The sequence below is a fragment of the Hirundo rustica genome, chromosome 2 (assembly GCF_015227805.2).
Source record: "Hirundo rustica isolate bHirRus1 chromosome 2, bHirRus1.pri.v3, whole genome shotgun sequence".
Lineage (NCBI taxonomy): Eukaryota > Metazoa > Chordata > Aves > Passeriformes > Hirundinidae > Hirundo > Hirundo rustica.
The window spans coordinates 66665345-66690943 of NC_053451.1; positions in this window are offsets into that span (position 1 = coordinate 66665345).

The window sequence follows — 25599 nt, forward strand, 5'->3', positions numbered from 1 at the left end:
AGGCAGCAAACAAAGCAACACCGTACTTGTGCTGTGCTGAGGGACTCCAGATTCTAACATGTTGTCTGCCAAATTTCTAGAAGTGTTTTGATGTCAATACCTCTGGTGCTGAATTTTATGAAGAACCTGCCAACAGCGGTACCATGTAGTTTGGTGTAGACAAGGGAGAGATCATGTAGTGTCACTCATGCTCTAAACCATCACAGTATTTACAGTCTAGGCCTAGTGCTGGCAAGTTCTACATTCCAACAAAGTCCTTAGCAACTGTCTAATTCTACATGTGCATAGTAACCTCAGAAGTTTCATCTCTCTCCCCCATTTCAACCAAACAAATCTCTTTTGTCCCTGATCACGGCCGTAGCCAAAAGGGAATGTCACTCTCTTCCTCCCTACAAGGTGTATGCAAGGAAGTGACCTCATATGAACAGTCCCAGAACAGTCTCTTCTATGCTCTGAGTAAAGCACAGAGAGACTCTTTGAAACTTAAAATTTACTCTCTCTTCACATTTACAATAACTGCTCTGCTTTTTGGCTTCCCAGAATGTTAAACATTTTATTTTCCCTATGTCTGTTTCTGCCCAGTCTTGGGAGTGATGATTCTAATGACCAACAAAGATTTTTAGAAGATAAGCAAAAAATTTGCATTTTCTGAGGAAGTGGAAAAGTCAAGATTTTGCTGTTTAAAAACTGTGATTCAGGAATACCTGTTCATGCTTACAGAGGTGATAATATTTAAATGAAGATTTTTATAGCAATAATAAGGCCAGAAACTCTGTGAAAATGAGGTAATTCATAGTATGTTGTATAAAAGACAGTGGTACAATAATAATAGGACAATGAAAAACACAAAGAGATTTAACAGTTAAATCTTGAGGGGATACTTAATAACTAGAAGTCTGATAAGGCACTATTTACCATAATTACATATATAGTTAAACTTTATGTACATGTTTCAGTTACAATATCTCAAGCTAGTGAAAGAGAATCTGCTACCAGACCATAACAGATTGTTCCCACAGGACATCTGTTTCATGTGTTTAGTTTCTTTTAAAAAGTAGGCAATTCTTTGTGGCAATAAAAGTATGAAAGCATAAAGTTTTATTTGATATTATGTCAAAATTAAATAGTTGTGCCACATTTTTTCTTTTATCCCAAATAATATTTAATGCTGACAGAGTTCTGATCCACCAGTAAATTATTACACAGTCTTCTAAAACTATTGCAGCATTCAGAGCATGGAAAATGCTAAAATACTCTTGGGCTAGACCTAGAGTACTTCTCTGGGATTAAACATCTTATTTGAAACAGGATAAATGCACTTACACACACACACACACACACACACACACACACACACACACACATACACAAAATAATTTAGAAAAGCCAGCAATCACAGGTGGTTTTTTAGGCATCTTTAATTCCAGGCAGACTCATGGCCTTTAGCTGGTGAACAGGTATAATGTGGAGCAGGGCAGCTCCAATGGGAGCTTCAGAGCTTCAGACTGGCATGGAATTTTACCACTTTTAAGCTGCAGGTGTCTTGTATCTATGGTCCAGGAAGGACAGCAAAGCTAAGTATCCTTGGAGTGAAGGTGGTACCACCAGCAGTATAGTATGCCTGAGCTAGTTATCAGCACTGTCTTTGTGGAAAAGGAATACAAATACAAGAGCTTGTTCAGGGATTCATTTATCTCATTCCAACATAAACATCTCAAATAGTTATGGTTAGTTTCTTCCTAAAAATATATGTTTCCCTCATTGACTTTAAATGGAGCCTGGACACCTTGCTTGGGTGTAGATATTTGCTTTATTCTTATATAAATTTAAATGGTGTTCATTCTCCTTGATTTGTAAGACCTAACTCAAACTCAGTTACCCCAAACCAAACACTGGGTCCAACTACACAAGTCCTAAGTGTGATCAAAGGGACCTAGGAAACAACAGGACAATTATATTCTTATCAATCAATACAGATGAAAATGCTGCTGCGCTCCACTCTTTGCCTGATAAGATGAAGTACTTGTAAGGCAGGCAAATATCCAGGATACACTGTCCACACCATGGAGGAAGGTTAAACACCTACTTCTCACTCTCAAGAACAAAATTTTGCTCACGAGGGTCCAATTTAGTCTGGAGAAGGCTCCCACAGCCTCTCCTGAGAAGTTAGCGCACAGAAGGCAAAAGTACAAGAGCTTTGATGCCATAAAAGAGCAAACAAGGAGCAGGCTGATTCATAAGCCAGTGGTGAGTACAGCCCACTAAACCAAGTAGTCAAAACTGGTACCTAGTGGGGGGAATAAAACATTAAAATATTTAGGAAGCAGAGAGTTGACACCAAGATTTCTGCCTGTAGTTCTGGAAGCCTGATTTCTACATTGGTGGCCAATCTTCCTTTCGCTTCTTGACTATGTCGGCACTTTTTTGTTTTTTCCTAGAGCTAACATTTTTGAAAGCTTCTGCTCCATGGGGAGTGAAGGGAAGCAATTAATTCCCAATCTAACAAAAGTGAGAGAGACATGTATCATCATGGATGATGGCATGCAGAGCAAGAGTGCAGATATAGGAAGAGTAAGGTCATCAATAAAAGATCCCTTAATGGAGAGGCAGGTTTAAAAGAGAAAACACAAATAATTTCAAGAAAACAAGTGCAGTCAAATCACTGCATTCAGAAGAGAGAGGAATTATAACAATCAAAAAGTTATGTATTTCAAGCTATTGGCATTCCTGTTGGGTGCTGGAGGCGTAAGAAAATATTATCATTACTATTTCCCGGCACAGGTGCAGGATTGGCTAGTGAGACAGTAGTGATTTACAATGCTGTCAAGGACAACTTCAGCTCCTAATCAGGGAAAAGTTCAATTTTTTTTCTGTACTCAGGCCTATATTTCATTTTTTATAATCCTTTTCCACTTTTATACAGAATACTCAACCAAACTCTCACCTGAGCCCTTCAGAAGCTGTAACTAAGCTGGATAAACTGCCCACCCTTAGCGACTGGAGTACTACAACCTAATATGACAGCATTTACAAAAATGAGAGCAGGACTCGATGTGTACCATATGGGCATCACCCTATCCCTGAGTCTTTCCTTCATCTGTTCTTTGAATCAGACAAAACCCAAAAGTTTCCAGAAACAATGGATTTTCTTTACAGATGTTGAAAATGTAATCCTCAGTGACTCAGTCAATGAAGAAAATCACTAATCAAACCACAGTGCTTAAAACCTTGATTCAAAAATCTTAGTGCTAACTATTTCATTAATTTTATTAATTTAGTTTGATTATAGTAATCTGGGGTTTGAATGAACCACATTACTAGAAAATCATTCTGTCTTCATTTTTTAGGGCTAAGACATAAAAAAAATCAACAACTTCTCTTGCTCTTTCATTCCTTTTGTGAATTATTCCCAGTGGTAAACACGAGTTGTGTTCTCAAACCTCAACACAGTATTCTAGCAGAGGAGTATTCTTTCTGGACCTAAATGTCATCTTGCCTGTTTGTGCTTCAAAGACCTGAAACAGTTCTCTTTGCTGTGTTATCATGTAGGGTTTTATGATATTATGACACCTCTCATTGTTTCCTGAGCTGCTGATTTCCAGAATATAGTTGTCTACTGTTTAGATATGACCTAGATGCATAATTTTGCATTTAACTTGAATGGGTTCAGCTTGCCAAGCAATACTAATTTTTCTTTATACCTTCTTGGTCTTCATCATTATGTACCACTCTGCCAATCTCTGTGACAGCAATGTAAGATATCAAGAACGTTTTGATATTTACTAAGGCAAATGGAAATGCTGAATAGCATCTTTTAATTCCTAGTTTTTATGACCCGTATTTAAAACCATTCAACTCTTATTGAAAACCCCCTGCATCTGAGAGTGGAGCATTAGTCAGTTCTTAATGTATTGAGTTTCTGCTTATTAATCTTGCAATGTATGTGAATTTAGAATACTTTAACCAAGCATTATTGACACATGGGCAACCATAATGTTACTTTAGGTCAAAGGTGATAAAAATTTCCATACAGGAAATCACATCAGAGATGCAATTAAAGATTCTTCTCCTTATAATTCATGAAACGGTAGAACATTTCACCCCATGATTACACTGAGTATAAATTTAGGGTGATGTACCTGATTTGCGTGTAATACTGCATCTGTAAGAGAGAAAGGGTCAGAAAACAAGCAAAGAAGTGGTACCAAATAGAATGAAAGCAAGGGAAAACCATGTAGTCATGAGAGAAATGAAACAGGGATAGTTTTTTGAGTGATATTCTGTCTGGAAAGCTGGCATAGAACTGTGAGAAAGGAAATGCTCTCCTGTTGTTTAATTGTACTGTGTTTGGAGTAATGAAACCTCTGTGTACATTCTTTGCAAATTAGAATGATTGCAGTAAGAAAAATATTTAGCTCCTATGGCATCAGGGAGGCCAGGGTTCCTTAGAAGAAGGCTGAGATCACATTGGCTTTTTATTGCTTGGAACAAGACTCTGCAAGTGTCAAAGCAACTCACCCCAGCCTGGAATTTCAGCAAAATTCACAGAAAGTTTAAAGTCAGTGATGGACATCAGCTCTTCAGAGAATGGATTTTTTTCAAAGGCTTATAACTCCTGAACTCTCTTGCAAATAAAGTGACTGTGATTAAGAAATTCTTTGTGCTTAATCTTGTGGTTTTGCATTTCTAGCTGTCATCCCCAAAGGTGTGAAACTGGAAGTGCAGCTTTTGTAGGGTTTTTGTAATGATTTTCTACAATTTTATGATCTCTGTGTAGAAATAAACCAATGTTTTTGCTATAATAATGTTCTCTTCTTAGTTTTCCTGTATAAATGTCCACATTTCATGACTGCTATTTTGTATTATTTATAGTCTATTACCCACTTTTATCCCCCTTCTGGCTCAAATTAGCCAAAGTTATTCTGTCCTTGCTGCAGAAACAAAATATTTTAATATTCTGAAAAATTATAGTCTTAAGTCACTGAAAAACACTAAATAATATTTAGTTGTAATTAGTTAATTTCTGCTTCCATGGTGTTTTCCAAATAAGGTGCACTCATCCTCAAAAATCTAAGCATTCATATTGCCCTTTTCCTACCTTACCTGCATGTATGTAAAAAAGCTTACCTGCAATAAGCAGCCATAAACAATCTTAAGTCAAAAAAGAAGAAATTCACAAACCACTCCAACAATTAAGAAGTTTTTACTTATCATTCTAATATCCAAAGTGAAATTACCTTTTTCCTGGTCATAATGTGTTTTGTGTCATAGTTCTTTAGAAATTATGTATTTAACTCCCAAAAGTCTTGGGGACCATCCCCATGCTACTGCCAAATGCCACCATCCATAATCCACAAAATCCTAAAGCACAATTTTAAAACAGCGGGAATTTTTTCCTGTCATTCCCCTGAAAGTTTTTCAGGAGTCTTTTCTACTAATTACAAGCCTAGTGTGTTGTATTTTGTACCATGGTTAACCCTTTTAAAATAGAATTGAAACTGCAGTATATGTATAAAGTATAAATACTTTCCCATATCTACCAAAAATACAACCATAGGTACATTTTAATGTACCCATGGTTTGTTTCCAGGTTTGAAGTTGTAGCTCATTGTTTTCTTAATTATCCTCTCAGTTCTTCTACGGTATTATTAGTAATTCTGAACTCTGGAATTCATTGATTTTCACAGAATCTCATGGTAGCTGAGATCATAAGGCATCTGTTAAGATCATCTCATCCAATCAGCCTGGTGAAAGCAGCATCACCAAGAGTAGATTTCCCAGGGTCATGCCCACTTGGGTTTTAAACATCTGTGTTGTTGCAGTGTTTGAATTTCTTTTATTCAGGTTTTCAAACTGAAATTGTCCACACATCTTATTTTTCCCCACTTCCCATTCTTTTCCCCAACCCCACATACACTACAGAAAAGTCCAGAAGACAGATACTTGTGAACATCTCAGTCACAGACTTCAGAGAACACAGACTTGTCTCTTGTGTTCAGTATCTTTTTATTCTGGTGTACCAACAGCTCCTTCACAGCATCTCTCCATCATCTACTCTGTCCCTCTCAAGCAGGTTTTAACAGCTAGTTTCAGTATTCCAATTATATGAATTACCTCTTCAGATTTCACTAGTTTCACTTATGTAAAATTTCTTATGTTGCAAATTTCCAGTTCTTGCTCATTGCATTCAATCCATATGTAAACAGCTGAAAAAAAAAAAAAAAAGTAATTTCTTTATGCTTGTGGTCATTGTTTCAGTTTATTCATGGCATGCTGATTTGAGCTACACTGATGCCTCTCTAGTTTGATGCCTCATCATTAGTTTGATGATTTTTCTGTCATCCAAGCAGGAGCTGAGAAGTTCACTGTCCTCCCTTTGAGGAGCTGCATGCCATCTGAAATTTGTTGTCCTTTCTGTGGCCTTGATGAGTTTGAGATTTTAAAAAATGTCTTTCAGTTCCTCACTAGCTACCCATCCTCCAGCATCTTCTGTTTTCTTCTGTCCACAATACTAGAAGATTGACTGCCAAGACCAGTTTCCCCTGCTTTATCTCTTTTGGACCTCACTGTAGTGCATATTCTATCTGTGGGATAATTGACTCCAGTGTATATCATGAGCAGTAGAGACTTGTCAGACAACCTCATAATCCAGCCCAATCTTGCAGTTACAATGGATCTTGTGACCACACTGTGTACATATGTAAACAGTGCAGATATTTACAGAAAACCGGTGAGAGGCAGATAAAATATTTCCTCTTCTATAGAATTTTACAGTGCAAAGCTATCAAAAGCATCATTTAGAGCACCTGTTTTATAAATGATAACATACAATAAACAAAAGCTCAGTTATACACAGTCTAATGGAAAAACTTAGGTGATTCATTTCCAGGGCTAGAATAGAGCAAAATTCTTTTAACCTGAAGTCTACCCTGGGAAAATACAAAAATGACAAATAGGACCTTTTTACATTGATACAGCTTGAGTTTTTCTATTTGGGTTTTAAATTTTGCTGTTCAATTTTGCTTACTATGTTTTATGGCATATTTGCTAACCTTTTCTATTTTATCTCAAAATTTCCTACTATCTTGTTGTGATACAGAGCTCCATTGATTCCTCAAGTCTGTTAAAGTCTGCTCAAAGCGGACCCTTTGTGAAAGGTTGTTAGTATGTTAAGTAGGCTTAAAAAGTTGGGATTATACTGGAAAAAGATCCATTAGAAACCTAATGACATGAAGAAGTCGACAAGATTGGTCAGTTTTTGAAAATGACAAAATTAAAGAATAAGGAAAATTCTTTCAATAGAGAGGAGTAATTAAAAAAAAACAAAACCAAAAAAAAACCAGCCAGACTTGTGTTAGGATAGATCTAGTGTAGGAAATAATATTTAAATGAATAAATATCTAAAATTATTGAGCATTTTAGAAGACATAACCTAATTTAATGCTACAGTTAATAAGACATTCCTTCAGGCGATGGCAAAAGATAAAAAAACCCACAAAAACCAACCAACCAACCTAAAACATTTTAAACTGCTAAGTACTATGCCAGGAGAAATCAAATGGTCCTTTTCATTATTTTTGAAGGTTGTAAATGTTCTAGAAATTTACAGGACTATGAGTTCCCTGCATCCAGTGAGAGACCTAACACAACATGAAGGGAGAAGCTAGTATATGAAAGATTTCTCTAAGATTAGGACCCCTAAACTATGATATCCTGCTGTAATTTCAGCCAGTCTTATCCTCCTCTATAATAGCTAAAATATTTTAGCTTTATAGTCCACTCAAACCTGTTTGCCTGGGCTAAGCACTAAAGCAAATCTTGGAACACACAGGTCTCAGGATTTGATGCAAATGAGTATTTCTACAGCAAGTTAGAGCTTGTATGATTTTCTGAATATTTGTTCAAACAAAGTCTTGCAGCTGAATAGATTCTTCCTAAGACCAGAACAACTCTCACCCCTAATGAGAGGGTTTTTTATTCTGATGTTCCTCTCGTATGTCAATGGAGGCTTAAAACACATTGCTTCAGCTTCTAACTCCAGTTTGGGCTTCAAATTTTCCATTATTTTCCAAGGAATAAGACTAAAACTTCATCTCTAGGAATTTTAAACTTTGTTGAAAGAAGATGTTTCCAGATAAATAAAGAAAGTAGAGCTTTAATGCAAAACCCATAAGCATTCTTTGAGGCAGATCCCAGGACTCCTTTTGATCCGATATGAGGTCCTAACCAGTATAATAGGTACTCACTATGTGCTGGGCAGGTAAGAAGAAGAAAAGGTCTCCTGGAACACAAGTCTGCAACTCAGACTGTAATTTACAACAACAACAAAAAAGTGGCCTGTTGTTTCTCTTTGGGTTTTGTTCTGTGTTTGAGGGACAAGAATATCTCCTGGAAACTACAGTAATACCTTTGATATATCAGAAAGATATAACATGGACATTAGGCAGAAGTGCATGATAACTCCTGTGTTGTTGAATACTTCTGTCCTCATGAAGAACGTATCAGTCAATAATACAAGAGAAGATGAGACAGTGAAGTAATGACTCAGTGCTGACTTCCTGTGTAGTTACAGTTTTCAGACCACTTCAGTGTAGTACTACTTTTGAAGCATAAATTGCAACATTCTTTGGTTCTGTGGGTATGCTTTTACTGGAGAAGAATGTTTCCATAAGAAATTACCATGCTGTAGCAAAATGGAAAAATTCATTGGAGTTTCTTCTCTTCTTCAAAAGACAGGAACATTGGGATTCATGTGATTTTATTTTGGTGTTAATGGTCACTCTGAGATCCTTTGTATTCACATTTAGGGCAGGATTCATCTGACCTACTTTGAACAGATACACATGACAGCAGTGTAGTCCTGCTGTCAACGACCCAAAAGAAAACAGTTCATGAAAGTATGAAAGTGTTCATGCCAGTGCCTTGGCAATAGCAAAATGCCATCCTAATAATCATCAAAAGCAATCCTCATTACAACCAGGAGGGAAGGAGCAATCAGTGCTGAGAAATTGGAAGTACTTAGATACATTTTCCATTTATAATATAGTTCTCAAAATAAAAAAATACAGGTTTTGATGCTCATATGTCCATGTGGTACAATAACTTCAGGGAAAACAGAAATGCTCTTGAGTTATTCTCACTCATTCAAGGCTACAGTTCAGAAGCCATTATTAATCAAAAAATACATAGAAAATACATTTTTATTTCAAGGTAAAACCCATTGTATGGTAGCTGATAGCAGAACACTAATTCCAAAACATGTTTTCCCATCTGCCTATGATCAGACTCTTCTGTCATTTACCTGAAGGACATAGAGTGGGAAATTAAACTCTGGTTAACTCCATGCTCCCTCTGGATTAGGCAAAGTGTTTTGCTATGCCATGCATCAAATATTTGAGTCTTTCAGTGGAGGCTACAGGTACTTAACATTATACACATGCATTTTCAAAGCTTTCTCATTGCTGTTCCCACATTTGTTCCCATTTGGTGACATTACTGCAACTAGGGGAATATTGTAGCCAACCCAAGTTGGAAAAACTGCAAAATAACAGTGGTCTCTGTGTGTCTACATCAAAGTAAGTCTATGTTTATTATTTTTGTTTTAAGACATTACCCAAATGCTGTAAATCCAGACTAAATTATTACAATGCTAGACAATACACAAACATTCCCTGCCCCAAGGAACTTACACACAGGAACACAAACACAGGAAAAATACTGATAAGGATTAGATAAGGATTAATTCTTTCTTTTTGACCATTCAACTATGTGGTTGAAGAACTCATAAACTATGAGTTTTAAATTAAATTTATGTTCAAGTTACTTACACTGTTGTTTTTCTTCTTCTCCATTACTGATTTGTTGTAAATGCTATGATGGCATTCTCAGAATTGCCGGGGAATTATCTTTGAAGCAATATTTTATGACCCCCTTCTTCAGTCCTCAAAAACATACGCAAGAGAGATGCAATCAAACTCATAAAAATACCTTAATTGTTCATTCATTTAAGTGACCTTTGAAATCTCCAAAATGAGGTTCAGGTGCTTGTATACAATTGGATTTGCTTACAGCAAATACCACAGAAAGCTTTTCAGGTGTATGTTGTGGGTTTTGGTCTGTTTTCAAGCGCTTCTTATAAAAGTAGGCTGGTGCTTAAGAGAAGACAAATTAGTTGGTGTTAGAAAGAGAAGACCCAAGCAATTGAGAGTTGTAGAAAAGGATTCTGTTCTTTAAGAAGGACACGCAATTGTAACCAAATCATTTAATTTCTGAATGGAGGTGCAATTTAAAAAGTAATTTTAAAGGAAAAAAGTCCTAGAAAAAAAAAACAGAATTAAAACAATGAAAGGTTTCCTGGGTACAGAAGCAAGGGGGTGGAGTCCCTTCTATACCACTCACACCACTGTGGGGAAGGAATGCTTTCAGCAGGGAAAAAACTGGGGCTGGAAAAGGAAAGTTCACCTCTTTTTTTCACCTGGTCTCCAGAGAGAAGGCTTCAGTTCAGCCTGGCAGACCTAGCCCCTCACCGCCACTGGCTGTTCCTTTTTCCATTTTCCAACCCATGTCTTTTGTGGTTCGGAAGATGGTGGCAGTGAGCCCCAGACATTGCTACAAGGAAAAGAAGGGGAGAGGGACCAATGGGAGTATGGGGCTGAGCCACATGGAGCCCAAACCCTGGTGCCAGAGGGCTGTGCGGAGGAGAGGGTGAAGTGGAGAGGTCCAAGGCACTGGCATGGTGCAACAGGGATAAAGCAGCTTTCAAAGGATTTTCCTTGCCCTAGTTCCTTGTTGGAATTTTTGAACTGGGAAGAGAGAGGACTTTAAGCCACAGGAACTCTTGTTTGCCATATTGGGAAGCATGTTTGTTTGCTTGGTGGTGAATACACTTTTGTGCATAAATGACCCCCTCTCTTGTACACTTTTTGTTGTTAATATTACTGTGATTATTGCAATTTTCAGTAAATTGCAACTTTTAATCTTTCCTTCAGTGTTCCTTCAGTACCGGAAAGGGTGGGGGGAAAAGGGAGCAGCCTGAGTGGGTTTAATTTTTTAGCTCAGTTTTAAAACCCGCATGAAAAGCTGTGTTAAATAGAATGACCTTTTTGAGTCAATGGCTATTTTCTCTGTTTCCTTTGTTTTGTTGATCCTTTTCACCTTTTTACAGAAGTATCTGGGTAGAGTAGATTGGCTGAATTTCTATTGGAACAAAAAGAAAATTCCTCAAACCCACAAAACATAATGGAAGTTCATAAGACTGTTAATTCAAAGAAATACACTTTTGTGGCATATTTCTCTAGTCTCAATTTCCTGGAAGTTACATGGGGGGAATGTAGGCCTAACGCAGTCAGTGAAGCTGACAAATATGTATCAGACTGTGAACTTTATGCAAGACCTCTTTTTATCTTCTCAGTCATATGTGAGAAGGAATTGTCCTTCTGTACATACCTCAAGACCTGTACTTTATGTGTCTGCATTGTTCATCCTGTAATTCAGAAGTGGCAAGAACACCTTTGCTCTGGGGCAAACCACAGGCATTCTACACATCTCCACAACATTTTACATGATGTCAGGCCTCCTGGGATGGACCTGCCCAACGTAAATGATGTAATGTTTCTGTGAAGGCTGATAGAAGACAGTGAGCATCTCTGCACTATGGTCAGCACCAACAGCCTCATTCACAGAACAGAAACAGACCTGGGTACATGCTGGCAGGTGAATAAGCTTTATCCTTCTCAGCCATGTATTAGAGTTCAAATGCAGACCTTCACTGAAGAAGTTTTGACAAAAAACACTGTGTTGATCCCACGCCTGACCCTACATTTGCACTCTAAGATGCATGGCCACCTTCCTAAATAAAATAACTCTAGGACGAAACTTGAATAATATCAGTCTGCTCTGTGCCTTCATTGTTTAGGTGTTGGTTCCCTCTCTGGCTCTATTCTGGCCTGGTCCAACAAGTTCCCCTCAAAATAATATCCAAGCAGAGATCAACGAATATGTAATCTTAGGGATATCTCTCAAAAAGGGCTCCAGGATAAGTCTATCTTGTATGGGGCTCTCTCCAGCCATAGGTGTTCTTCAGCTTTACCCCAGGGGGATTTTGCACTCTCAGCAATTTCCTCACACCCCATCCAACAGAATACAACACAGTTTCTTCAGTTTCCTACTCTGGGAACATCAGCCACTTCACTGAGCTGCAGCAAAGCCCCTGCACTGTTTAAAATGGTTTGAGCTGTCAAGACATACAAAACACAGGGATTAGTGTCAGACCAATAGAAACACCACACCAAGTAGGGGGGAACTCCAGAGCAGAGTGCTCCATGGTGTGGACACAGCACGTTTGCTCATCCTAAGTACTATAGTTACAAGAGTCTTCAGTCTGTTTGTCTGCTGGGATAGGTATTGGTCCTTTGTCGTGTTTTATTTAGCGGTATTGATCTAACCAGACTGTCCTGTGAACTGGGCGCTTCGGTTTTAAATGCCATTGATAAAGGATATCCTGAACTACTGAAAAAATGTAGGAAAAAATGCCCAAGCTCATATGACGTGTTCTATGCAGGAAGACAGAAAAAGACAGAATCATCAGAGCTGGAATTCGGTAAGAGTGGCACTGCTATAGGCAATATTCACAGAATAGGAGATGGCAAGAGCCAGTAAGGAGAAAGATCATTCAGAAGGCCTGCACCATAACTGTGTTCCTTCTTCTATTGTGGATTCTGTGTTTATGTTTTCCTCTCCTTCTCAGCTGAAAGAAGAGAGGACAAACTACTCAGTAGCTTAACATAACTATTCCTGTCTAATAAAGGCACTGCACAGCGTATTCATGCTTTTTTTTTGAGTAATGTGTATACCAGCTCTGAGAATTATGAAATTACCATCTCAACAGAATTCAGTGCTGCTGCCATGAAAAGTTTGTAAGTGTGAAGTTCACGCTGAAATTAATGCAAATGGCTTTTGTGTTTGTTTTGGAGATCTCTCTATCTTAATTCATATATCAAAGTTTGGTAGCTGGTGCATCGGTCAGGCATTCCTCAGCACTTTTCAAACTTTCAGAGTAGTCTAACTATGTAACTGACTTAAATTTTAGGTCATTAAGGTGGGAATATGTAAGGAAAAGCACATTTTGAACTATAAGGATGGAAAAGAGTGTTTTAAGTAAATGTAAGTAGATAAAGAAATAAGAATATTTTATTAGAAATAAAAAAATTAATTAAAAAATAATAACTCAGCAAGTAGGGGCTTACTGCTAAAAATCTTTCAGCTCTTGTTGGCAAAAGATAATAATATTGAACTTGTGATTAGAAAGAGACAAATTTCATGGTAAGGTTTTCTTGGTGGACTTATGCCAGCAATTGGCCAATTGAAAGTACTTTATCAGCAGCAGCATTCAGTATTCCAGAACCACTTGAAACAAAAAACAGCTCTCCATATGGAAGAGAATAATTCTGACACCACTGGTGCTGGATTGTAAATTTGTATTTTGTGTTAACAAAGAATTGGTGCCAACCCTCCTTATCTAAGAGACAATCCTGATCCTATAGGTAATAACCATGTCATAATGCCACTCATAGACATACCTAAGCAAGTTTTTAATTGACTGGCTGGTGTGTAATTAGTGTTTTGTCAAACAGAGCTCAAAAATGGCTGTAAAAACTGACCAGGAGCCTGCATAAGTATGTGGATTTCTAGCCCATAGCCAGAGACTGTAGTGAAGTACTTGTCTGAGAGCTGCAAGACAAACAAGGGTGGAACTAAATATTCTGGTTTACAGGAAGACTGTTTAGAAGGCACATAACCTTCTGAAAATGCAATTGTGTAATGCAATGAGGGAAGCCTGGATTCTTATAGTACATGAATGTAATTCTGTAAAACTTCTTAAAATTTTAGTGTATATCCATCTCTGTGGTGGTGTGAAAGTTGGTTTATGTTTTAATGATTTGTGTATATATCCTGTTATCCCCTACTGTACCCCTGTTACTTAAAATGGTTTCCCTAAGTCTCGGTTATGTAACCCCACTGTTAAATGTCAATCATCCCATCCCCCTGTACCTACCCTTGTCAATCCTCTCTCTCTCCCCTCGGGTGCCCTGTCTGTCACTTTGGGACCCTTCCCTGGCTTCTAGAAAGCTCTAGGGAGGGCGTCGAGTGATAGGCTGGGGTCTGGGAAACCCCCGCCCACTGTTTTGTGGTTGGTCCCTGGTTCCATGGTTAACTCCCCCAGTTACTCCCCAGTTCTCTGTTATTGGCTGACCGGTTGTCGCCACCCCTTTCCCCACCTCCAGTTATAAGCTGTTGCACGGCTGCTCCCGGGGCTCTCTCTGGGAGGCAGTCAGAGGAGGCAGAGCTCTGTGCCTAATAAACCATTCCTGATTCCACCAAAGAGAGCCGTCCCTTCATCTGTTGCCGCGGTCGCGCTACTAATCAGATTCCCGTCGCTGGAGTGGGGGAGCCAAGTCCCCACAGGAAGGAGGTGGCTTGCCCTGCCTGCCACCCCGACCTTTTTGCGCACTTGCCGCAGTGGTGACTGAGCTGGCCCGTGGCTGCGCTTTCCCAGCGCTTGGGACACTGCGACACATCTCTATCGTGGTTTTTCTAGAAATTCAGTGTACAGAATTTAAAGATACCACTCTACTGGTAAATAAAGCAGTGAGTGCCTAGAAATGCCTCTATGTCAGTTAAAGCAATCTCTGACAAGATTGTGGCTAATAGAGCAAGCATCCTACAAATAGGATTTTATTTTGACTGTAATTGACCATTTCCAGTGGACTGTTTGCAAACATACAGACTCCTCGGGAGAAAACCCCTTTTCCCCTCTTCTTAGCCTAGATCTGGTTGTTCCCTCCTAGAGGGTCAGGGAACTGAGCTAGGTGGTCATAATCTAGACTGGAATTGAGTAAAAGTCACCTAGGAAGTTTGTGGCAGAGCCAGTGATTCTGCCATAACTGCCTATCTCAAAAATATAAATTATACAATAAAATCAAAATAAAACTTACTTTCAAAAGTACAGCAATTTTTAATACTATTCTCCAACCATTAGAATAAAAGGGAAAATATAGACAAGACATGTAGAAAACATAAAAAGAAAGGCCTTGTGATTGACAGAGAAACATAGCTTAAAGAAGTTTCAAAATACCATTTCTACAGGGGTATTTATCAGAGACAAGGAGGGTAGAATGAAAATAGAAAATGTTAGAATTAATTTATTTAAGTGCCTGCAGTAATCATTTCAAGGCAAATGAAGCAATAATAAATACAGAGCATTTGAAAGAAAGATAATCTGTATCCACCGCATTTTAATAAACAGTAATCACAAAAATCAATGTGGACACATTGGATCTGCTTTTCTATTAGTTTTCCTATTACTGTTCTCCCTTTCTCTTCTTTCACCTCCCTTTTCTGTTTAATACTTAATGGAATAATCTGTAGTCCCTATTGTTTTACTGTCTGAACTTTTGTCTTTATTTTTCTTTCATAAGCTGGGTTTTAAACTTAAAAATTAATTTCCTCACTTGTATTATCAATATTACCAGTCCTAACACCTAGCAGACAGTATATCTCTTAATTTGTTTTCTTTTTGCAATCAATAGGTCAGAACTGCTTCTTGGTAATTTTAATCAGTATTAGGGTGACTGAGAAGGATGATGCTTCCCACCATGAAGTCTGGGAAGGAGAAAGTAGATCAGTAAAAAAGTCAAATAAGTTTATTTTAAAAGTATTATCTGTCACCAGCCAATTTTAAAACACCCCTAGGTATGTGCAAGATCAAATTTTACAGATATTTAGTAAAAAACATGATTATTTTTCCAGGCAATAAAAAAAGCCAGAAAAATCAACATTTTCTGGAAAGTACAAATACTTTCTTCTTGCATAAACATAGTTTTGTATCAGAGAACCACTGAAACTTAAGAATAATACAAATATTTAGAGAAATTATGAAAAAGAAAATCTAATTTAATACACATTCTTTTTACCAATGTAGAAATGAGTGAAAAAAATTTAAAAAATAGCCACTGGTTAGAAAATTACACTAGAATAAAATTAAAAACAGTTACTTTCAGTCAAATAGGTTTCTGTTTTAAAGAGTGAGCTAGGTGTCTCCAGAAGAAATTTGTTGCATCCTAAAGTAGACACCTAAGTGAGAATGATTGAATTATCTTCTGGACATGTCTATCTCTCCTAGTAATACAGAGGATGCAGTTCTTGATATTTACTTCATATACAAATAGAGACTTGTAGATAAATCCCATTCTACAGAACAGAAGTAGGATATTAGAACAGCTAATAAATTGAAGGATGCCAATTTACCCTCTCAGCCACTGCTCCACAAGAGGGTTTTCCTGGAAGTTGCACAGGGTACCTCCCCTTGTGTCAAGTAAGTACAAGTGTCCTAAGGCAAATGAAAACCCTTTCCTTAAGAAAATACATCTGAGTCACCTCAGAGTAGTTTTGGCTTTGAATCTACCCTGGTAGCTTAACATATCCATTTTCATGGTATTTACTATTATGTTACCAGAGGATGAGGTAAAAATGGGAATTATATGTCTGAACACTGTACAAAATAGCAAACGGATTTTCTCCAAAGGACATTCAGTCTTAGTAATAGATGGACAAAATAAGGAAAAGGGTTATGACCCAAAAATGGAGCCAAGAATCCTGTTAATTCCTAAATTTACTTGATGGATTAATTTACTATTATTATTTTTTAATTTTATTTTTTTAGGAGATTACTTTACCTGAAAGAGAAGAGTCTAAAATACAAGCAGACCAGAATGGGAAAAAAAAAGTTTGGTGGAAACTATGGTGGATGCTGATTCAATGAAAAGACTAAGAATGGATGAATAGAAATGATGACTTCATTTAGAAAAGCAACTACACATCATGAAATTCTGTGAGCCACTGGTTCATCTATTTGTCTGATATTTTTTTATTATTATTTCCTGTTAGTTGCGTGAAAGTATTGAAAGTGAATGACAACAGAGATTTGAGTGTCCTCAAATATTTGTGTGGGACCTCCTTTAAGAGGACATCTAGAAGAGGATGACACAAATAAGCCCCACTGTTCATAGCCATCAGTGCAAAAGTTTGAATTTCATGCTCCTTTGTAGATGCATCAGCTTCAACTTATATATAGAAGTTTGCGCTCTATGTTGATATTTCAACAAATGACCTGAATCACAGCTGTGGTAGGCAGATTTCTACATATAAATTAATGCTGTTAATGTCAAGTAGTCAAGGTTCAGTGCTGACCATCATTTTATATTATGTCATGTAAAGACTGCAAATATCATGTCCCTATGTTGCCTGTTTTTACTGACAACCAAGCATCCTAAACACTGTAGCATTTTGTCAGTTCAGCAGATCCAAAGCCATCCATCACTGCTGCTATTTCTGTCATACGCATTTAACTTCAGCATCAGCCAGCAGTCTGCAGTCTTGGTTACTGATCAGTATCATCACAACTGTCAGATGGGGAGTGAATTCTTTTTCTCTCCAAAAGTAGGTTTATGTAATGTTTGATATAGATACTTTGCTTAACAAGTTTTCTGAGCCATGTTTGATATTTGAGTATGGGAATGTTTCCATCATGATCTTTCATAATTTATTTACATTTGTAACATCTTTGTGAACATTTTAAGCATCAATATTGGCTGTTCCAAGGACGTATGTTTTCTTCTTCCCATCAGTCACAGTCCAAAACCCATGCGCTTCCAGATAACAAGGGAAGGGGTTCAAGAAATCCTACAGTCTTAAACACAGCTGATTTCAAAGACATGTAATAAAACTAAGGAAATTTCATTGATGTCTTGCTATGACAGTTTATTTTGATTTCAAAGGAAAGATCTTTTTTTTTTTTTTCTTTCTCATTTTTTCTGTGAAGGTGAATGAAAGATTAAGGAAAGTACCCAAAGAAAGTATAAATCCCATTGATCTCAGATTGTGATCTAGTAATATTCTGGAATAAGGTAGAAACATTCTGATTAACAAGCAGTTTGAACTGCTGCTAATCTTTTATCTTTTTACAAAAGCATCCTCTTCAAACTTGTCTGAAAACAATCAAATGAAATTTTAAAAGGAAGGACTCTCTCAGATCACAGATCAACTGGATTTATTTAATGAGGAAGCTTTAAACTAAGGCAAAAAACATTCAGGGAGCGAGGTGGTGGTGCTCCAGCAATGTGATGACACAAAATCCAACCATTGTAATCTTCATATATTAAGAAATACAAATGTCATCTAACATCTTGTGATTTAAATAAGCATAATATTTTAAGAGATTCTTCTTTTCATTGACTACAGAAATTTTTTTTAATAGTTGAATTCTTGCAAGCAAAACTTTATTGAAATAATTCAATCATTTACAACCTAGCATAGTTGTCCATAACATCAACAATTCTGACTGGATTATTGTCAAAGTTGCAAATTAAACACTGATGTGTCCCATACCTGAGGAACCTGCGTGTGTGTGTGTATATATGCAGGCACAAACTGATGTACTGAATAAGCATAGATCTTTGAAATTCAGAGCAAAAAGGAAAAAAACACACATCATGAGTACTGAAGGTTTCGTTTCATAACTAAGGCTAGTTCAAACAAGCAACTGAAGATGACTGCTCACTAGACAGATACATTTATTTACTGTATATATGCATCTCAGAAATTGTTTTTATTTTTCTTTTTTTAATACAATAATAAAATTTAATTATAAATTAAATATATTTAATACAATAATAGAATATCAAATTTTCTTATATTCTTCATTGCAACCTTGGAGAAGTTGAGAATTATTAATTTTCCTAGTAGACAGCTGTTACTTCTTAGTGGAGTGATTGGACTGTGATATTTGCCATTTAAAAAAATCATTAATACAAGCTGAAAATGAAAGAAACTAGGGAAATTAAATGAAATAACTTCAGATCCCTACATTTCTCTCCCTGGATTCATTTTTTTACATGATAAAATATAAAATTATTTTAAAAGAAAAATAATAGGAAAAAAGTCCCTGAATCCTTTCTTCATAGTTAATTCTAATGTTATAATAATTAACCCTAAAATAATGGTGCATTAGTTAATCACCATATTGCAATGGAATTTCCATGGATACACATATAATGTGGATATTAATAACAGATTCATTCAACATAATTCATCTTTTAACAATTAATATGAAATGAATGAATGGCTGATTAGTCATTTATTAGCAAAAGATGTGCAATCATGTCCTTTCTGTACTAAACTCTTTTTGTTAAAATATATATATTTTTTAAATCTATAGTAACAGAAAAGATGATAAGAAAAGGTTAATGCTATGAATACTTCTTCTATTTCAAATCACCATCAGATATATTGGTACATGTGAGAATACTATAAGAGTTGTCACTTGCTTTAATTAGCGCGACTATTCATATGAAATAAGATGGACTCAATAGAGGGTGAAAAACATACTTTTATACATTAAACGGAATAATTCAATTTGCCTTTTTTTTCTTTTTCCTCACACACACACACACACACACCAAAAAAAAAAAAAAAAAGTTGCAAAATGTTTGGACAGGAAACATAACAAACTGTTCATAGAAAGCAGTGTATATGTGGTTCTGAAATTATTTTCCAAAAACATGAATTGTTTTAAGGCAGTTAGAAATTGTGTGTTATCTAAGAAATTGTTCTAATTGTCTAATGAATGCAGGGCCATAGGTGGCTAGGGTAGGCTTTAGCTAGAATGCAGGTTTTTGCAATCCACATTCTGGTACTGAAATCTACAATTATCCACTGCTTAGCCTGGAGGCTCCACCCAGAGCTCAGGGCAGCTGATTGGGGGAAATGTACAACTATACATGAAGGATACATCCAAGCTTCACACCAGTCTAGTAATGTTGGTCTACTTATTGGAAGGAGCTGAATGCTAATATAATTGACCTCTGTGAATTACCTTAGTTGTGTGAACACTTCAGTAGAGGGGAAGCATTTCTACATCACTGCCTGGAGTGCTTTCCTGCTCTGGGAGTACCTAGCCTACTTGTCAGTATAGTTTGAGCAAAAATGACTTCAGTGCTCTTCTTTTCACCTCTCCCAATGTCAATGTGTCTCACAGAGAACAGAGCTCTTACATTTAAATAGCTCTTTCAATTTTTTTTCTTCATTCCATATGCATTCAGTTAAATAATTATATAAATCTGAATTTGTTTCTTTACTTTTAATCATTGATAATTTAAAAAAAATTATTTTGGGAACTCATTTTAACCAGAGAAATTTCAAGTTCATTAGGGAAGTATATGTCCTCACAATCAGAAACATTTGCAGAGCAGCTTTTATTAATGTTTCAGCTTTCTGTGCATTCTGATACTAATAAGGAAGACAGTATTTCTGTGCAGGAGACTATAATATGCATTTTATGACCATATCTGTCTCCTTCAGTTCTTACAGGGAACAATCTTCAGATTATTTTTGAGTGGATAATTAATATTTACATTAATATATTTTAGTCTTATTTAAATAAATCAAGTGTCACAGTTCAATTTTCTAACAGTGACACAAGTCCCCAGTGAGCAGAGGAATATGTTGACATTGACCTCAGTGTTCCAATTGCCATGATACAGTCATAAAAAGTTTAAAAAAATAATTAAAAATTCAACAAATCTATCTCTTTTTTTTGCTTGCTTGCTTCTTGTTGCTCTAGGATATGTCCCATCTGGTCCATATTTAGATGAATGATTATGTATGTCACTCAGTACCAGGAAAAAAATCTAGTAATTTCATTTGGTGTTTACTTTCCAAAGATGAATCACAGTTCTCGGCAATGGCTAGGGAACAGGGCCATGGTAGAAGAAATGTATGTGTTAGTTTATTTTCTAAAGTTTCTAATATGCTCCGTTTCATCTGAGCAAAAGCTAGAAAAATAGCAATCATGCAATGAGAAAAAGAAAACTGAGAAACAACATAGAAGGAAAAAGAGTTTGATGTATGTGTATCTGAATAGTATTGTTTGCTTCAACAACGTTACTCCATTTTTGACAGGTGAAGTATCATGCTATCTATAAAAGTGCAATTGCTATTAATAATACCTTATATTCTTAGAGAAACATCCATCCCAGAGATTCATATGAGCTTCATTATTGCCAATTTCTAAAACTACAAACTCAGCTTTACCTAGAACCCAAATTTTCGAAAGAATTTTCTGTTTACCTGGTGATCATTTTTATTGCTCCAGCAGCATAAACCATTCAGTCCAGAAAAAGGCTGCAGAAACAGAATAATCCCATTTGTATTCTACATGAAATTTCAGGACTCTAGTTTCCAGCTCAAGTTTCTGTGGGACATTTAGATATCGTGCATGCATTTCAGGGGCAAAGCCGGCTGCTCCTTGGTCACTGGGAAAATCTGGAAGGTATTAAGGATAGCCAGAGTGATTGGAGAATGTTGAGCAAAGGGTAGAGTCAGTTATTAACTCTAATTATCTTCAGATGTCTTGGCGAAGGTGTCAAGTACTGTCCCCCTTTCACTGATAAGAGCAGAAGCATGGGGCAGTCTATGGATCTGAGCTCTTTCTCACGCTGATCTTATCTGGCCACACCTAGGACAGCATTTATTCTGACAGCTGGGAAGTGGTTTTTCTGCTATTTAGGCACGTCCTATGATTCTCCTGGTTGCAAATCCTGAGGTAACAATTTAAAGCACGTCTTCAGTGCCTCTGTGCTCTGTCCAGCTTTATGTGTCCTTTTCCAAGTTGCTTTGTCAAATTTCCCAGGGAAATTGACAGTTAGCTCTTGGATGTGATAAAATATGAGTTGACAAAGTCATCGGTGTTTGTGAGAAAAAGGTACTCAAGACAGACAGCAGACCTAGACAGACTATTATTGTTTCAGTCAAATTTTTTGAGTGCTTTGTGAATGGAAAGAGCAGTGAGGCAGCTCTTTCTTGAATTTTTTATTCTTTGTCAATTCCCCTCTTTTTTTGATGTAGGGATGCCCAGTTAGGTTTTTTTGAAGATTTCTGTCTTTTGATACCAAAATTCTTTGGAAAATCTAAATGTATTTTCACCGTAATCAAAGCAAAACTGAGAATTTAGGATTATCAAAGACAAGAAAAATGGCTATATTAGGAATACTTAACCAAAATCTAAGAAAAACTTTTCATGTGAGTGGGTTGTCCTAGTTCTATCTGAATTACTATAGCAACCAGCTAATTATTCCACTCCTCCTCCACTGCCCTTGTGTGCACAAAACCTTTTTTTTTTCCCTTTTAGGATCTATTCACCATCCAAGATATATGGAGAGGCGATGGTGCCAACTTCTTGTTCTGAACTATTTTTGCAAACTGAAGTTTCTCTTAAATCTTCATCATAAAACAAATTAAAGGGTTTGACAGATAAAAGAGTCAGATCAGTTTGCTTTTTGGAGCACGCTTAGAATGCTTTTTAAGATACTGCCTGAACTGGTAATAGTAATGACAGTAATGTACCTCTTGATTTTGCACAGAGCTTCACTTTTGTATCACAGTTTCAAAATCCTCAGGATTCTGCGTGCCAGTATAATCAGAAAAAGCAATAGTAATTTCAAATTTCATTTTTTTAAAGTCTGAGGGTTGGTTCTTTTATTTCCTCACTTTTTTTTTGGGGGGGGGACGGGGACGGGACGACACACACTGAAAAACAAACAAACAAACAAAAAACCCCCCACCAAAACCCCTCAAATCCACAACTCTTACCCCTTGTTGTTGGTTTAGTAGAGGAAAGAGAAGGTGTTAGTGATGCCTTGGGAAGGCTGACCTGAAACAGAGACTAGACAGAGCTAGAGAATAAAGTAGGTATTTATTAAAAGGCCTCCAGGATCCAGCTCGGTCAAGACAGGAGCCCAGGGTGGTCTAAGAATGGTCACAAAATGGCTGGCAGGTCACAACATCTTACATTTTTATAAGATTTGGTCCATTTGCATATTGAGGTTTAATTGTCCAAATACATCTTCACGTTGTGAGGCCCCATCCTTCTTGTTCTTCCTGTCAGTCCACCATTGTGCTTCTGGGCCTGAAAGTTGTCCTTGGTCTTCAGCAGGAAAAGGATTTGTTTTGTCTACCTGCTCTGTGAAGTGAGCTTACTAGCACTTAATGTGAGGCTCAGAACTACACCTAAGCAGCACAGAATCTGAAACTATGGAAGTTAAACTTAGGCATCATTTGTGGGATAGTAGATTGACTCTTCCCTGGCAGCTAGCTGCCTCCGTGGTTATCGGCAGAGCAGCTCCGCCCGGCACGGTGTATCAGGCCACCTGCTAGGGCGGCAGAACTCACAAGGCACCGCTTTTGGCCGGGCTGCACTGCTCCCTTCAAACCTCTCTTGAGAAAAGAATGCAGATGTTCTTAATGAGGTATGTTTGGCATCCTGTGTATACACAAGGAAGCAGAAAACTCTGCGGCTTCCTGCTATCAATCGACAAGCAGCCCTGATAAAGCTACTGTGGGGAGACTGGCTTACTCAGGCCTGCTTAGTGTCACAGAAGTGAAAGCCATTTTGCCTCTGACTCATTGTGAGCTCCCTTCAGGAGTCTTTTGGGACAAGATTGCTTCTTTTAATTTATTTTTATTAGCAGTTAAACTTGCAGAATATGATCAGATTTCCTCTTTTAGCAACTGCTTGGTGGACAGTTTCAATTTGTTTTTCTTAAATATGAGTCACTGTAAAATGTGGTGAAGATAGTTAAGGATTATATCTACCTAGAAGAAATTAGAATTTAGCTTAAGATGTAATAGTGTTTATGAAGAATTTCAAAATTATACAACAGAAATAAGGGATTGCTGTTGTAGTTCTTTAGTTGGAAGCCCATATTTTTGTCTGAGAGGCAAACAAGGAAAAAGAAAAGGAGTCTTGACTGAGAAATTGCCCTTTCTTTCCCCTTCCAGGCTCCCACCGGGGAAAGAGGAGCGGGAAAGGGAATACCCTATGTCTTATTTACATATAAGACTGGTGTTTGTTGGACAACATCCCTCCTCCTGGGATATCAATGTGAAGTGAGAAACAAATGTTCAATTGATTGTTTAACAGCCTTGTCTCTGCTCAGATGCCACAAACCAAAACGTGAAGCGAGAGCATAAATAGTGGCAGAAAAGACTAAGTCATCTTCTACTTGTTGAAAATGTCTAATATGTATATCCTTTTTTTTTTTTTTTTTTTTTAGATTAAAGTATTCAATCTTTTTCTCTCTATTGGATGCCACAAAGTAATAAGGTTCTCTCATTTACCAAGCTGACCTATCTATTCCATCTGGGGCTCTAATTATAAGTCAGGGAGGGAGAAGAAAATGCACTCAGTAGAAATTTGCTTCAGATTTTTTTAATTTTACTTTACAGATCTCTCTTATAATGTGTTCCTGTGGTTTTGTTGGGTGAGATGATACTTAGTTTAAGAGTCTCATGCTAAGTAAGTGACATTTCCTTGAAGCTGCCTGCCTCCCTGCACAGATAATGAAACATTTAATCAGCTTCCCCACAGGAAACTGATCTTAACTTTTAACCTTTTTTTTTCCCCTACTTGGACAAAACAAAAAAGAAAACATCATTACAGTGTTTATTCAATCTAAACATTAGTTTGCATTTCTGAAAAGTTTTACAGTTTTTGGCTTCACAGAATTCAGATTTGAAAGGGTAAAGGGTTAGAAACATTCAAGGAAGGACAAGACAGTAACTGCTTCATGCTGTAATTGCATGTGGGTAAAACCTGATTTCAGTGCTGTTGTCAATTATTTACATGCTATCTGTAGATAGTTACAAGTATTGGTTTCACTCATTCTTACCTGAAACATTCTGTGATTCACTAGGTTGTTTTGCTGTATCATTTGTAGCTTCCTAATGTGAATGGATCTCCATAAACAAAAGGAACAATTTGATTGGTGGAAAGCCGAGGTTATGTACATGTAACATAACGATTATATTTGGTACCTGATGACATATAAATATTTTAGCAGGAAGAATTTTCCAATAAAGGGGATTTGCATTGCCCAAAGAGAAGACACTAGTTCAGTGGATATTGGTCAGTTTACCGTAGTGGTTTCTTATGACCTCAAAATTTATTGATCCAGGGATTTTTGCAGTCGTAGATGATCTAGAAAACTCAACAAATTACTCTTACTCAGATGAGACATATTCATTCCTATATCATGTCAAGTAAATTAGAACAACTTAAATTAAAAATCCTTTAGGTCAGTTTACTTTATATCTGCCCTGAACTGAATTTATGCCACAAAAGTAAAGGAAAGTAACTATGAGCAGACTTAAATGTTGTCTTGATAGATTTCTTTCCCTCACCCTCCCTTGATGCATTGTATTTGTTTTTCTCCAGCTGTACTATTATTCACTGTTGAATTGACAGAGAGCTGCTGCTGGACTTGTAATTCTGGATGTTGGTTCTTTTTGCATTTGGAGTCAGAGTGAAAACAGACATAACAGGCACACGGTTTGAGAGCATTAAGACTTATGTGTTCTGTTTGCATCTTGGTTCTAATAATTATGAGTTTCTTATGTCATTCTTGTTATCCATCTGGCTTTTGATGCTGTAGTGGATCTGCCCCATTCTTATTAAAACTCAAGGTATTCTTTTACTTAATGACACAA